The following is a 14,492-nucleotide window of genomic DNA, read 5'->3' on the forward strand; positions in this document are numbered from 1 at the left end:
TAATAATAACAAGCAAGAAAAATCCAAACTGGCAGAGGGTTACTGTGAATGCATGCACCAACTGGGCACCGTTTTCCTGATGCTATCGGGATGGCGACTGCGCAGATGGTGAGAGCCCGTTCATTGCTGCTTGCAGCTTTAATTAGGGCCCGAGCCCAAAAGGGCGAAGGCCCTATTGTTCTTCTAAGGATTCTTATTTTTAATTAGGGCCCGAGCCCAAAAGGGCGAAGGCCCTATTGTTCTTCTAAGGATTATTAGGGCCCGAGCCCAAAAGGGCGAAGGCCCTATTGTTTTTCTAAGGATTATTAGGGCCCGAGCCCAAAAGGGCGAAGGCCCTATTGTTTTCCTAAGGATTCTTATTTTATTTTTTTTTGTTAACCTTCCGGGCACTTAAGGGGGTCTTAACATACTCAAAAACTCTTGAAAATTTGCACACACGTCGGAATCTGCGGCCATCAGGACGCCACTGAGGCTGGTACCGGGGCGTGGCAAGGGGACTCTACAGCGCCCCCTGGAATTTTGAGGGCCATATAGCACACATACTTGAACGTACACATATGAAACTCGGTACACATATAGAACTCATTGAGCTGAACAACTTTTGTACTCTATGTCATTTTCTCCACGCAACAGGAAGTGAGATATTTAGGGCTGTTTAAAAAGCGCATGCTCTGGATTTTAACGTACTCCTCCCAGGGTTTCGATAGGATTGTCACCAAACTCGGTCAGCATGATCTCAAGACATTGGGGACGCTAAATTGCGAGGGGATTTTTGATATCTCGAACGGTTTGGCCGTGGCAAGGCGACAAAGTTATGGCGAGAAATGAGAAACAGGAAGTGTCTAATAACTGTTGCACACATTGCCTGATTCTGATGAAACTTCACCAGATTGTTCGTTGTATGATGCCGATTCCATAAATGTGACTACTATGAGTCAAAGTTATAGCGCCACCAACTGGCAGCAGGAAGCGTGTCATTTTCAAAATGCTTTGAAATCAGCCTCTTAATTTGACTTGATTTTCTTTAAACTTCATCAAAATCATGTCAAAACACGGCCGATAAGAATATGTAAAGGGGTCGATGATAAATCAAATGCTGTTGCCATGGCAACGTCTCAAACTTTAAAATTAGATTCCTGTCTTTTCGAGGCAGATAGCATGCTAAGAATTTCATGAAACTCAACACACACATCAATATTAATGATAGTTAGACACTGGCAAAAGGTCATAAATGGGCGTGGAGCAGGCACTCTATAGCGCCATCTTTTGACAAAAGTTGGGGGGTTAGTTTTTCCTACAGTCACCAAACTCTGTACATATATTGTTCTCATCAATCTGGACAACTTTCTAAATTAAACTCATTAGCTAAGACCAACAGGAAGCCGGCTATTTCCATTTGAATGTGGTTTTTTGGAAAAATCAGGCTGTAAACAAATTCACACTCCTTCTAAGAACAACCAGCTATTCACACCAAACTTTTTTAACATGAAGAGAAGATTCTGAAGATGTTAAATTGCGAGCGGATTTTGGATATCTTGAACGGTGTTGACGTGGTGATTTTTTAAAGATGTAGTAAAAAACATAACCGTCATTTTTTTATATCTTTAAAGTGCAGCATCCAAACACTTTACAACTTTTTTCACACAGAGATGTAATCATTCTGAGCAAGTGCTGTTAATATAAATGTTATACAAGCTTCAATGAATTAATGAAAATTAAAAAACAAAATCAGAAACCTGCTGTCACTCTGGTGAATGTCTCTACTCTATGTGTGTGTGTTCAGTCAGGGTGAGAGAAGCTCATTATTGCAGGGGGGAGGGGTGAGAGGCAGAGAGGGTGAGAGAGCTGTGAGCCATGCTACAGACCATCTTTGAGGAAGAAATGCACATATGTACTTTAATTACATAAATATGTCTGATCTTTGAGAGTCTGATATTTTGAGAAAATATAAAGGGTCATTAAGTCTTTCATTGTTTGTATTTTGCAGTTGTTGTTTTTTATTTATATTTTACTGAACTATACCATGAACTTGTCCTATTCAGTCACATAGCAAAAGATTAAGAAAAATACAACTTTTAAGCATGAGTGATTTATCTTCATTGTAGACAATATTTTCATAGTGTTATTTATTAAATATAAAATTATAATAATTAAAAATTTCAAGACAAACTTTGACAACAAAACAAACTTTGCTGTTATCTGTTCAAAACATCTGAAAACCATCATTTTAAGGTCAGTTATATATATATCGCCCCATTAAAATACTCAACTTGATTTTTAAAGATATTTTGAAAGAATTAAGCGTTTATAGAGCACTTTATTGTGTATTGCTGTACACAATGTAATGTTAAAATATACTAATTTACCTTTAAACAATATATGAATACTTTTTTTAGCTTAATATGAATTAACATTAATAAATGCTGTTTATTTTTTGTTCAACAACAATGTTAACAAATGAAACTGGATGGCAAAATTGTATATATTGTGTGTATGTGTCTGTGTGTTGATTTTAAAGTCTAACCCTTTCAATTCTGTAAACTTTAAATCCAAACTGGCTGAGGGTTACTGTGAATGCATGTGCCAACTGGACACCGTTTTCCTAATTGATTCTTAGTTATGTAGCACTTAAGAGTGTTGTCTAATAACAGGAGTCACCAGCAAAGCAATATCCACACACAAATTGAACAGATAGGTAACGATGACATTTAAGCAGAAGTGGTGGACGTAATGCGAGCAATAATAACATTTTGTTATCATCATGAATTACATGTTCTTATCATCATCATCAGAATATAGGGAAAATGTAGCATATTGGTTCACAGTTGGCATTATCTGAAGTGCTTGCAGGGGGTTAGGTTTATAGCAAACTCCTCCTAGAGATTTAATGATATCAATATTATATTTGGTCAGTCTGATCTAGAGGCCTTAGAGATGTTAAATTGCGAATATCTTGAGTTTCGGTAAAGGGCATGTCCGTTGCGATGTGACAAAGTTTGTTGTTTCGCCATGGACATAGAAGTTGCTATATCTCAGCCATAAAATGTCCGATCTGCCTCAAACTTCACAGGTTTGGTAAGAGTCCTGGCCTGAAGACCCCTAAAGGCCAATATTCAGATATTATCATAGCGCCACCTGTTGGCACCAGGATATATCATATCTTTCACTAACTCAAACATACCAAGGTCAATCTGCACCAAACTTCATATGTTTGATAATAGTGCTGGCCTGAACACATCTACATGCCAACAATCAGTTACAGGCATAGCGCCACCAGCTGGCAGCGGCAAGTTTGGCAAATTTAAATGACTAATGACATATTTCTCGTATATTTACTGAATTAAAAGCATACTGCCCACCGTTTGCTGTTTTCCTAAAGCCACCGGTCGGCGGTGAGCCCGGGTGCGAGGGCCCGTTCATCGCTGCTTGCAGCTTTAATTATTATTATTATTTCATCAATGTTTTGGGTGATTTTGGGGCCCTTAACATACACGAAAACTCTTGAAAATTTGCACACACATTGGAACCTGTGGCCATCAGGGCCAGACAGACTTTGACAGGGGGGGGGTCACCTGGGGGGGGGGGGGGGCGTGGCACAGCATTAAAAATTACGACATTTGAGGGACTCTGGAGCGCACACCGATTGACCTACAGTCACCAAAATTCATACACATATAGACCTCATCGGGCCAAACAACTTTCGTGCTCACAGTCCGTGCTTCACCAAACAGGAAGTCAGCTATTCAGGAATGTCTAAAAAGAGCATGCAATGGAATTCGAAACTCCTCCTAGGCCTTTCCACCGATGTCCACTAAACTCGGTCAGCATGACCTCAAGACATTGGGGACGCAAAATTGCCAGGGGATTTTTGATATCTCGAACGGTTTGGCCGTGGCGGGGCAACAAAGTTATGGCGAGAAATGAGAAACAGGAAGTGCCTAATAACTTTGACACACTTTGTCTGATTTTGACCAAACTTCAGCAGTTTGTTCGTCGTCTGATGCCGATCACAGAGATGTGACTATTATAAGTCAAAGTTATAGCGCCACCAACTGGCAGCAGAAAGCGTGACTTTTTTGAAATGCTTTATACTCAGCCTCTTAATTTTACTCAATTTGCTTCAAACTTCATCACAATAATGTCAAAACACGACCGATGAGAATCTGTGAAGGGAGTTATCCATAACTTTTATCATGTTGCCATGGCAACATGTCAAACTTTAAATTTAGATTTTTGTGTTTTTGAGCCACTTAAAAGGCTTAGAATTTCATGAAACTCAAAACACACATCTGTATTATTGATATTTAGACACTGATAAAAGCCCATAAATGGGCGTGGAGCAGGCGCTCCATAGCGCCACCTTTTGACAAAAGTTGGGGGGTTAGTTTGTCCTACAGTCACCAAACTCGGTACATATATTGATCTCATCAAGCCAGAAAAATTTCTAATTTACACCCATTAGCTATAACCGACAGGAAGTCGGCTATTTTGAATGTGGATTTTTGGAAAAATCAGGCTGTGGAATTTTATATACTTCTCTCGGGAAAACCAACCAATTCACACCAAACTTTTTCGACATGATGCCAAGATTCTGAAGATGCTAAATTGCGAGCAGATTTAGGATATCTTGAACAGTGTTGATGTGGTGATTGATTGAAATCGGAGTAAAAAAGATAGCCGTAATTTTATTATATAATTAAAGTGCAGCATCTAAAGTCTTTGAACCTTTTTTCATACAGAGTACTAGTCAATCTGATCAAACACCATTAATTTCATATTTATACAAAGATCTATGAATTAAAGAAAATTAAAAAAAAACAAATCTGATCTCGCTTTGCTCTCTGCTCTTATGTTTGTGCGTGGTAAGTAGGGATGGGAATCGAAAACCGGTTCTTGTTGAGAACCGGTGCCCAGTGTTTCAATTCCATCGAATCATTTGCAAAATTTGCAAACGATTCCCTTAACGATTCCAGTGGGCACGAATGACGTCATCACGCGCATTCCGTAACACGTTGCGTAGCTTACGCTCAGTCAATAAGCATTGGCGCCTAAGCGGAACAAACGCTCAAAAGTCATCAAAAAAGACGAAAATAGGGCAACTTGCAATACTTGCATCGTAGATATTTCCTCAAAGGGAGGAAATACCACTAACATGTTAAAACATTTGCGCACACAGCATGCAATAACAATAAAAGAATGTTGCGTTTTCGAGTGCAGAAGCAGCACGGACTTGTTTTGCTTTCACACAGGACGCGTTTGCAGTCCGTTACTGATCCGCGGGTGTTTACCACAAACACACTATGTTATTTTAAATTTAAATCAAAACGTGCTTTTTCAGCATAGGATACTCTTTTATCACAGGACACTAATACAGTAATACTAGACATATTCACGTTTAAACTCAACGTATTATAAACAACGTACGCTATTCAATGCATTTGACTTCTAGATTTGGATATTAAGTTGCTCAAGCAAGTTGCAACACATTTAAACACAGCATAGGTAGGCTATATCTTCCTTTTCATATTGAAATTGGGCTTTCAAGAATATTTTATTTTAACAAATATTTATTTTAAATTAAAACTTACCACAGACAGAAACAGTCGGCTCTCTTTGCCTTTCTTTCGCATTAAATCTTCATTAAAAACCATATTTTAAAGAACTTTTCTACCTGGACAAGTGCATTTATTATGTTGCCTTGTTTATTTAAAACTGCACTATTCTAGACCTAGCCAAAAAGCCACGTATTGACTGTGAAACACAGAAGACTGCAATTATATGCATTTACGGTACATTTACGTGTCAATTCATGTTCGTTTTTACAGCGAACAATGCGCTGTCACTTTAATTCAGCGTATGCAACGCAATGCAGCACAGCAAAAATAGACTCTGTGCCTAAACGATCGCTGCACTGCTGCAAACGCAACGCATCTGGAACGCACTGACGGACAGCAACCGCGTGCAGTGTGTACGCTCTAATCCGTTAACATGGGTGCGGAAAAAAATACGCAACGCATACGCACTGCAGACGGAGTATGTGTGAAACAGGCGTAACAGTTCTCAACCCAGCAGCAACAGCAACGTTAGCATGTCCTCGGCTAATAAAACTGCAGGACTCATTCATTCCCATTATATATTTTCTAGGGAGATGACAAAGATTCTCAACCCTAAGTACAAAGCCCCAAACAGAGACAGTTTAACTATGTTAATCAACAATTTGTTGTCCCTTTTCTTCCATATGAGAATCGATAAGGGAATCGATAAAGAATCGAATCGTTAAGCAGAATCGAAAATGGAATTGGAATCGTAAAAATCTTATCAATTCCCATCCCTAGTGGTAAGTGGGTGTGTGTGTTGAGTGTTGGGGTGAGAGTGGGGAGGGGGGATGGGTGGAAAGAGGGAGTCAGAGAGGAGGAGATAGAGAGAATATTTAAACTCTTGGTCGTTTATTCATTAGGATGTGAATTATTATTTGTTTTTAAACTATTTGGCTACTCTTTTTAAGGCATAAATTTGATTCCATTTACTTTGATTCATTCTCATCTTACTCTGTCTTTCTGTCTGTATTTCCTCTCCCCTTCACTAATTTCTCTCCCTCAATGCTTTGTTTCAAAAACAGAGTATCTCTTATTATATTTATTTTCATGACACTTTATAACAGTACAGGTTTTATGCAAAAACATAAGAAAGTAGTTTAATTAATGTAATTACTGCATTTAAGAAAATGGACACTGATCATGCTTCTTACTGAGATCTTGTCCAGTGGTGTGACAACTTTTCCATGGTGTGACAGTACGAGCATCTTAAATATTTATACTCTCACTGATAGGAAGAAAAATCTTATAAGTATGACACTTACTGCTCAGTTCACTTAATTAGAATAAGAAACAAATACATAAAGTAAGCTAATATGTATTTACTGGAAATATATTTGTTTATAATTATTTCACAAATTCTTATAGATCATTAAAATAATATTTTAAAATGGTTGTAGATCATAAAACATTTTGGTAGCTATTTAAAATAGGGTCTTTTTTGTTAACATTGGTTAATGAACTAACAAACATGAACTAACAATGAACAATATATTTCTACTCGATTTTCTTCAAACTTAATCAGAATTAAAGCTGCAAGCAGCGATGAACGGGCCCTCGCACACGGGCTCACCGCCGACCAGTGGCTTTAGGAAAACAGCAAAAGGTGGGCAGTATGCTTTTAATACAGTAAATATAGGAGAAATATGTCATAAGTCATTTAAAGGTGCCAAACTTGCCGCTGCCAGCTGGTGGCGCTATGCCTGTAACTGATTATTGGCATGTAGATGTGTTCAGGCCAGCACTATTATCAAACATATGAAGTTTGGTGCAGATTGACGTTGGTATGTTTGAGTTAGTGAAAGATTTGATATATATTGTTGCCAACAGGTGGCGCTATGATAATATCTGAATATTGGCCTTTAGGGGTCTTCAGGCCAGGACTCTTACCAAACCTGTGAAGTTTGAGGCAGTTCGGACATTTTATGGCTGAGTTATGACAACTTCTATGTCCATGGCGAAACATCAAACTTTGTCAGGCCGCCATGGACACGCCCTTTAACGACAACTCAAGATCTTCACAATTTAACATCTCTAAGGCCTCTAGATCAGACTGACCAAATTTAATGTTGATATCATTAAATCTGTAGGAGGAGTTTGCTACAAGTCATTTCCTGTTACCAACAGGTGGCGCTGTGATTATAACAGAATATTGGCTTTCAGATGTGTTCAGGTCAGGACTTTAATCGAACATGTGAAGTTTGAGGTAAATCGGACATTTTATGGCTGAGTTATAACAAGTTTTATATCCATGGCGAGACCTCGAAATTTGTCAGGCCGCCACGGACACGGCCTTCAACGAAAACTCAAGATCTTCGTAATTTAACATCACTAAAGCCTTTATATTAGACTGACCGATTTTGGTGTTGATCTGTATAAATCTCTAGGAGGAGTTAGTTGCAGAGTACAGCATGACACTTCCTGTTGCCAGCAGGTGGCGCTATGACTATAACTGAATATGAACATGTAGATGTCATCAAGTTAGGAGTGTTATCACACATGTGAAGTTTGGGGCAGATCGGACATTTTATGCCTGAGTTATAGCAACTTCCTTTTTCATGGCGAAACATCGAAATTTGCCAGGCCGCCACGGACACGCCCTCCGATGAAAACTCTAGATCTTCGCAATTTAACGTCACAAAGGGCTTTAGATTAGACTCACCAAATTTGGCGTTGATCCGAATAAATCTCTAGGAGGAGTTCGTTCAAGTATGACGCCTGAAAATGTCAAAAATGACACAAATTTTGCTGGTAAAATTAATAATAACCGACTTCCTGTTGGGTTTCGGATTTTGTCCCAGGAGGCTTTTTTGTAGGTATTGGTGAGTTACATGTGTGTACCGATTTTCGTGCATGTACATGAATCACAGCTGAAAGCGCACACAGCGGAACGTGTAAAGGTGGCGCTATCGAGCCATTTTGCCACACCCATCTCTGAAACCCATATCAGACGTACATTTTCGCTAGGTTTGATGTGTGTGCAAAGTTTCATGAGTTTTCAGGTATGTTTAGGCCCTCAAAAATGCGATTCATTCCGGAGAAGAAGAATAATAATAATTAAAGCTGCAAGCAGCGATGAACGGGCCCTCGCACCCGGGCTCACCGCCGACCAGTGGCTTTAGGAAAACAGCAAACGGTGGGCAGTATGCTTTTAATACAGTAAATATAGGAGAAATATGTTATAAGTCACTTAAATGTGCCAAATTTCCAGCTGCCAGCTGGTGGCGCTATGCCTATCACTGATTATTGGCATGTAGATGTGTTCAGGCCAGCACTATTATCAAACATATGAAGTTTGGTGCAGATTGATTTTGGTATGTTTGAGTTAGTGAAAGATATTATATATATTGCTGCCAACAGGTGGCGCTATGATAATATCTGAATATTGGCCTTTAGGGGTCTTCAGGCCAGGACTCTTACCAAACCTGTGAAGTTTGAGGCAGATCGGACATTTTATGGCTGAGTTATGACAACTTCTATATCCATGGCGAAACATCAAACTTTGTCAGGCCGCCACAGACACGCCCTTTAACCAAAACTCAAGATCTTCACAATTTAACATCTCTAAGGCCTCTAGATCAGACTGACCAAATTTAATGTTGATATCATTAAATCTGTAGGAGGAGTTTGCTACAAGTCATTTCCTGTTACCAACAGGTGGCGCTGTGATTATAACAGAATATTGGCTTTCAGATGTTTTCAGGCCAGGACTTTAATTGAACATGTGAAGTTTGAGGCAAATCGGACATTTTATGGCTGAGTTATAACAAGTTTTATATCCATGGCGAGACCTCGAAATTTGTCAGGCCGCCACGGACACGCCCTTCAACGAAAACTCAAGATCTTCACAATTTAACATCACTAAAGCCTTTATATTAGACTGACCGATTTTGGTGTTGATCTGTATAAATCTCTAGGAGGAGTTGGTTGCAGAGTACAGCATGTCACTTCCTGTTGCCTACAGGTGGCGCTATGACTATAACTGAATATGGACATGTAGATGTCATCAGGTCAGGAGTGTTATCACACATGTGAAGTTTGGGGCAGATCGGACATTTTATGCCTGAGTTATAGCAACTTCCTTTTTCATGGCAAAACATCGAAATTTGCCAGGCCGCCACGGACACGCCCTCCGATGAAAACTCTAGATCTTCGCAATTTAACGTCACAAAGGGCTTTAGATTAGACTCACCAAATTTGGCGTTGATCCGTATAAATCTCTAGGAGGAGTTCATTCAAGTATGACGCCTGAAAATGGCAAAAATGACACAAATTTTGCTGAGAAAATTAATAATAACTGACTTCCTGTTGGGTTTCGGATTTTATCCCAAGAGGCTTTTTTGTAGGTATTGGTGAGTTACATATGTGTACCGATTTTCGTGCATGTATGTGAATCACAGCTGAAAGCGCACACCGCGGAACGTGTAAAGGTGGCGCTATCGAGCCATTTTGCCACACCCATCTCTGAAACCCATATCAGACGTACATTTTCGCCAGGTTTGATGTGTGTGCAAAGTTTCATGAGTTTTCGGGTATGTTTAGGGCCTCAAAAATGCGATTCATTCCGGAGAAGAAGAATAATAATAAGAAACGGAGCAGATCCAATAGGGTCCTCACACCATCGGTGCTCGGGCCCTAATTAAAGCTGCAAGCAGCGATGAACGGGCCCTCGCACACGGGCTCACCGCCGACCGGTGGCTTTAGGAATACAGTAAATGGTGAGTAGTATGCTTTTAATATAGTAAAAATAGTAGAAATAAGTCAGTCACTTAAATGTGTCAAATTTCCTGCTGCCAGCTGGTGGCGCTATGCATATAACTGATTATTGGCATGTATATGTGTTCAGGCCACCACTTTCATCAAACATATGAAGTTTGGTGCAGATTGACCTTGGTATGTTTAAGTTAGTGAAAGATATGATATATCCTGCTGCCAACAGGTGGCGCTATGATAATATCTGAATATTGGCTTTTAGGTGTCTTCAGGCCAGGACTCTCACCAAACCTGTGAAGTTTGAGGCAGATCGGACATTTTATGGCTGAGTTATAACAACTTCTACGTCTATGGCGAAACATCAAACTTTGTCACTCCGCCACAGACACGCCCTTTAACGAAAACTCAAGATCTTCGCAATTTAACATCTCTAATGCCTCTAGATCAGAATGACCAAATATAATGTTGATATCATTAAATCTCTAGGAGGAGTTTGATACAAGTTATTTCCTGTTGCCAACAGGTGGCGATATGATTATAATAGAATATTTGCCTTCAGATGTGTTCAGGCCAGGACTCTTATCGAATATGTGAAGTTTGAGGCAAATCGGACATTTTATGGCTGAGTTATAACAAGTTTTATATCCATGGCAAGACCTCGAAATTTGTCAGGCCGCCACAGACACGCCCTTTATCGAAAACTCAAGATCTTCACAATTTAACATCGCTATGGCCTTTATATTAGACTGACCGATTTTAGTGTTGATCTGAATAAATCTCTAGGAGGAGTTGGTTGAAGAGTACAGCATGACACTTCCTGTTGCCTGCAGGTGGCGCTATGACTATAACTGAATATGGGCATGTAGATGTCTTCAGGTCAGGAGTGTTATCACACATGTGAAGTTTGGGACAGATCGGACACTTTATGCCTAAATTATAGCAACTTCCTTTTTCATGGCGAAACATCGAAATTTGCGAGGCCGCCACGGACACGCCCTCTGATGAAAACTCTAGATCTTCACAATTTAACGTCACAAAGGGCTTTAGATTAGACTCACCGAATTTGGTGTTGATCGGAATAAATCTCTAGGAGGAGTTCGTTCAAGTATGACACCTGAAAATGGCAAAAATGACACAAATTTTGCTGAGAAAATTAATAATAACCGACTTCCTGTTGGGTTTCGGATTTTATCTCAAGAGGCTTTTTTGTAGGTATTGGTGTATTACATGTGTGTACCGATTTTTGTGCATGTACGATAATCACAGCTGAATGCGCACACCGCGGAACGTGTAAAGGTGGCGCTATTGAGCCATTTTGCCACACCCACTTCTGCAACCCATATCAGACGTCCATTTTCGCCAGGTCTGATGTGTGTGCAAAGTTTCGTTAGTTTTCGGGTATGTTTAGGCCCTCAAAAATGCGATTCATTCCGGATAATAATAATAATAATAATTAAAGCTGCAAGCAGCGATGAACGGGCCCTCGCACACGGGCTCACCGCCGACCGGTGGCTTTAGGAACACAGCAAATGGTGGGTAGTATGCTTTTAATACAGTAAAAATAGGAGAAATATGTCAAAGTCACTTAAATTTGCCAAATTCCCTGCTGCCAGCTGGTGGCGCTATGCCTATGAATGATTATTGGCATGTAGATGTGTTCAGGCCACCACTTTCATCAAACATATGAAGTTTGGTGCAGATTGACCTTGGTATGTTTGAGTTAGTGAAAGATATGATATATCCTGCTGCCAACAGGTGGCGCTATGATAATATCTGAATATTGGCCTTTAGGGGTCTTCAGGCCAGGACTCTTACCAAACCTGTGAAGTTTGAGGCAGATCGGACATTTTATGGCTGAGATATAGCAACTTCTATGTCCATTGCGAAACATCAAACTTTGTCACGCCGCCACAGACACGCCCTTTAACGAAAACTCAAGATCTTCGCAATTTAACATCTCTAAGGCCTCTAGATCAGACTGACCAAATATAATGTTGATATCATTAAATCTCTAGGAGGAGTTTGATACAAGTCATTTCCTGTTGCCAACAGGTGGCGCTGTGATTATAATAGAATATTGGCCTTCAGATGTGTTCAGGCCAGGACTCTTATCGAATATGTGAAGTTTAAGGCAAATCGGACATTTTATGGCTAAGTTATAACAAGTTTTATATCCATGGCGAGGCCTCGAAATTTGTCAGGCCGCCACGGACACGCCCTTTACCGAAAACTCAAGATCTTCACAATTTAACATCGCTAAGGCCTTTATATTAGACTGACCGATTTTGGTGTTGATCTGTATTAATCTCTAGGAGGAGTTGGTTGTAGAGTACAGCATGACACTTCCTGTTGCCTGCAGGTGGCGCTATGACTATAACTGAATTTTGGCATGTAGATGTCTTCAGGTCAGGAGTGTTATCACACATGTGAAGTTTGGGACAGATCGAACATTGTATGCCTGAGTTATAGCAACTTCCTTTTTCATGGCGAAACATCGAAATTTGCGAGGCCGCCACGGACACGCCCTCCGATGAAAACTCTAGATCTTCACAATTTAACGTCGCAAAGGGCTTTAGATTAGACTCACCAAATTTGCTGTTGATCGGAATAAATCTCTAGGAGGAGTTCGTTCAAGTATGGCGCCTGAAAATGGCAAAAATGACACAAATTTTGCTAAGAAAATTAATAATAACCGACTTCCTGTTGGGTTTCGGATTTTATCTCAAGAGGCTTTTTTGTAGGTATTGGTGTGTTACATGTGTGTACCGATTTTTGTGCACGTACGATAATCACAGCTGAAAGCGCACACCGCGGAACGTGTAAAGGTGGCGCTATTGAGCCATTTTGCCACACCCACTTCTGCAACCCATATCAGGCGTCCATTTTCGCCAGGTCTGATGTGTGTGCGAAGTTTCGTTAGTTTTCGGGTATGTCTAGGCCCTCAAAAATGCGATTCATTCCGGATAAGAATAATAATAATAATAATAATAATAATAATAATAATAAACGGAGCAGATTCAATAGGGTCCTCACACCATCGGTGCTCGGGCCCTAATTAAAGCTGCGAGCAGCGATGAACGGGCCCTCGCACCCGGGCTCACCGCCGACCGGTGGCTTCAGGAAATCAGCAAACGGTGGGCAGTATGCTTTTAATACAGTAAATATAGAAAAAATCTGTCATAAGTCATTTAAATGTGCCAAACTTGCTGCTGAAAGATGGTGGCGCTATGCCTGTAACTAATTATTGGCATGTAGATGTGTTCAGGCCATCACTATTATCAAACATATGAAGTTTGGTGCAGATTGACCTTGGTATGTTTGAGTTAGTGAAAGATATGATATATCCTGCTGCCAACAAGTGGCGCTATGATAATATCTGAATATTGGTCTTTAGGTGTCTTCAGGCCAGGACTCTTACCAAACCTGTGAATTTTGTGGCAGATCAGACATTTTATGGCTAAGTTATAACAACTCAATGAAAACTCAAGATCTTCACAATTTAACATCTCTAAGGCCTCAAGATCAGACTGACCAAATATAATGTTGATTTAATTAAATGCAATCAATGCAAGTACTTCAGATAATGCCAACTGTGAACCAATATGCTAAATTTTCCCTATACTCTGATGATGATGATAAGAACATGATTCGTGATGATAACAAAATGTTATTATTGCTTGCTTTACGTCCACCACTTCTGCTTAAATGTCATTGTTACCTATCTGTACAATTTTTGTGTGGATATTGCTTTGCTGGTGACTCCTCCTGTTATAAGACATCACTCTTAAGCGCTACATAACTAAGAATCAATAAGGAAGACGGTGCCCAGTTGGCACATGCATTCACAGTAACCCTCTGCTAGTTTGGATTTAAAGTTTACAGAATTGAAAGGGTTAGACTTTAAAATCAACACACAGACACATACACACAAAATATAAAATGTTGCCATTCAGTTTTATTTGTTAGCATTAACTATATTAGTTAACATGACCAATAAATAAATAGCATTTATTAATGTTAATTAATATTAAGCTAAAAAAGTATTCATATATAGTTTATGTACTGTGAATTAACATGAACATGAACACAGTTCATGTGGGTGTACAGCAATACACAATAAAGTGCACTATAAACGCTTCATTCTTTCAAAATATCTTTAAAAACAAGTTGAGTATTGAAAGGGGC

This window comes from Garra rufa, chromosome 3 (assembly GCF_049309525.1).
Source record: "Garra rufa chromosome 3, GarRuf1.0, whole genome shotgun sequence".
Classification (NCBI taxonomy): Eukaryota; Metazoa; Chordata; class Actinopteri; order Cypriniformes; family Cyprinidae; genus Garra; species Garra rufa.